Source organism: Cebus imitator, unplaced genomic scaffold (genome assembly GCF_001604975.1).
Source record: "Cebus imitator isolate Cc_AM_T3 unplaced genomic scaffold, Cebus_imitator-1.0 Scaffold53, whole genome shotgun sequence".
Taxonomy (NCBI): domain Eukaryota; kingdom Metazoa; phylum Chordata; class Mammalia; order Primates; family Cebidae; genus Cebus; species Cebus imitator.
Window position 1 is genome coordinate 4,731,994 of NW_016107368.1, and position 2,368 is coordinate 4,734,361.

The window sequence follows — 2,368 nt, forward strand, 5'->3', positions numbered from 1 at the left end:
CTGAAGTCAGGAGTTCAAGACCAGCCTGACCAACATGATGAAACCCTGTCTAAAAAAAAAAAAAAAAAAAATTAACCACGAAAAAGTAGCGAGGAATGGTGGCTGATGCCTGTAGTTCCAGCTACTCAGGAGGCTGAGGCAGGGGAATTGCTTGAACCCGGGAGGTGGAGGCTGCCGTGAGTTGAGATCGCACCACTGCCCTCCAGCCTGGCGACAGAGCAAGACTCCGTCTCAAAAAAAAAAAAAAATAGAGATAAAAAATATAAACAGCTGCTGCGTTTGTTTTCTGGAAAGCACGGGTCACCAACGGAGATGATCTCACTCTTGGGGTTACTTTCTCCTCTGCGCCCCCAGCCCAGATGACCTGTGGCCTCCCCCCACTGCGCCCTGCATACAGCAGGTGCTCATACCTGCCGAACGTGACCGCCCGGGCTGGGGAGAGAGGGCCTGGGTGCGGGGCGCCCCGGGGACTTTCCCGGTGCCGGGGGCCGCACTCCGAAACCGTGACGTCACGGCCCACACCCACCCGGGACGCGGAAGGGGCGGCGCGCTTCCTCCCAGGGCTTGGGCCGCGGGGTGGAGCCGGCGCCCTCAGCGCGCTGCGTTCCCGGGCACCTCCGCAGAAGGCCCCGTCCCCCCAGGACCCCGCGGTGTGGATCCCTGGTAGGTGGGGAAGGGGCGAGGACCGCACGAGGTGGACGCGGTGTGTGGGGGGGTTTGGGGGGTGGCCTCCACCCGTTCCGCTCGCGGGGACTCCAGGCCATCTGGCCTCCCTCTTAGGGCCCCGGGGCGCCTGGCGCCGCGCTCGGGAGGTTGGGGTTTTTCTCAACCGCCAGCTCCCCTCCCTGGTGGTCCAGATCCTCCCCAACTGTGGAGATCCTCCTCAGCACCCCGACTTCCTCCCCAACAGCCTGACCCCTCCCCCAAACCCTGGATTCCTCCCCAACACCCAGGATTCCTACCTGAATGAAAATCTATATTCTTCCTCACCCCAAATTTCTGACACTCAGACTTCCTGACACCCCATATTTCTCCCAACACCCTGAATTTCTGTCTGACACCTCGGATACCTCTCTGATATCCAGGATCCCGCCCCAATACCCCAGATTTCTTCCTGACACCCGGAATTTCTCCATGACACCCAGGATCCCTCCCCAATATCCCAGATTTCTCCCTGACACCCCGTATTCCTCTCTGACACCCCGGATTCCTCCCCAACACCCAGGATTCGTACCTGAAACCCCGTATTCCTCCTCACCCCAAATTCCTGATACCCAAACTTCCTACCTGACATCCCATATTTCTCTCAATTTCTCCCTGACACCCAGGATCCTTAATCAATACCCTAGATTCCTCCCAAACACCCCAAATTCCTCCATGACACCCAGAATCCCTCTCCAATACCCCAGATTCCTCCTGAACACCCTGAGTTCCTCCCTGGCACCAGGATCCCTCTCTGACACCCTGGATTTCTCCCCAACACCCAGGATCCCTCCCAGATACTCCAGATTCCTCCCCAACACCCCAAATTATTCCCTGACACCCCGAATTCCTCCCTGACACCCAGGATACCTCCTCAATATCCCGGATTCCTCCTGGACACTCTAAATTCCTCCCTGATGCCCAGTGAGGGGGTGTGTGAGGGTGTGGGGGGTGGCCCCGCGCTGTCGCTGCTGGCTAGGACTCCAGGCACCTGGCCTCCCTCTTAGGGCCCTGGGGCCCTGTACCACCCCGCACCTTTCTTTCTCCCCCTCCTAAGGCTTACCCAGCCACATGGGCCTCCTCACTGTTCCTCCACCTCCGCAGGCCCAGTCCTCACCTGCCCCAGGGCCTTTGGACAGGTGGCTTCACCTTCCTGAAGCTTTCCTCCACTGTCTCCACCCAGCCTCCTCACACAGCTCCTTCCAATCTCAGCTCAGTGTCACTTCCTGTCCCCAGAGGCCTCCCTTGAGTACCGTGGTCCCTGTAGCCCCTTCCCAGCCAGTCTTTCAGGACCACACAGGTCCCCTGGCTCATGGCCTTCCCGGGATTGTTCATTTTCTGAAATGACCTTGGGTCGTTTTCTCGCTTACTGTTGGTCTCCCTGAACCAGACTGGGAGCTCTCTGAGGGCGGATGTCCCTGTCGTGATATGCAGTAGCATTTTGAACAGTTCTTGGCCCTAGTATGTGCTCACTAAATGCATATTCAATGCATGAAGAGACTGTATGAGAGTGTGGGAGGGAGAGTGGGAGAGAAGAGGGTGTTTCAGATACAATTAAAATATTTTAGAAGGACAAGGAGGGAGGATCATTTGAGCCCAAGAATTCAAGACCAGCCTGGGCAGCAGAGTGAGACTCCATCTCTACAAAAAAAAAAAAAATCAAAAA

The 2,368-nt window shown here is 57.1% G+C and overlaps 1 protein-coding gene across 1 annotated transcript in view; it reads left to right on the forward strand.

Annotated features, from left to right (window-relative positions):
- Nucleotides 1-542: 542 nt before the first annotated feature.
- Nucleotides 543-2,368, forward strand: part of TICAM1 (toll like receptor adaptor molecule 1) — a 10,495-nt gene continuing 8,669 nt past the window's right edge. Inside the window, exon 1 of the mRNA XM_017528397.2 lies at nucleotides 543-663. The gene's annotated coding sequence lies outside the window, so the exon portion shown is untranslated. The remainder of the gene's footprint in view (nucleotides 664-2,368) is intronic.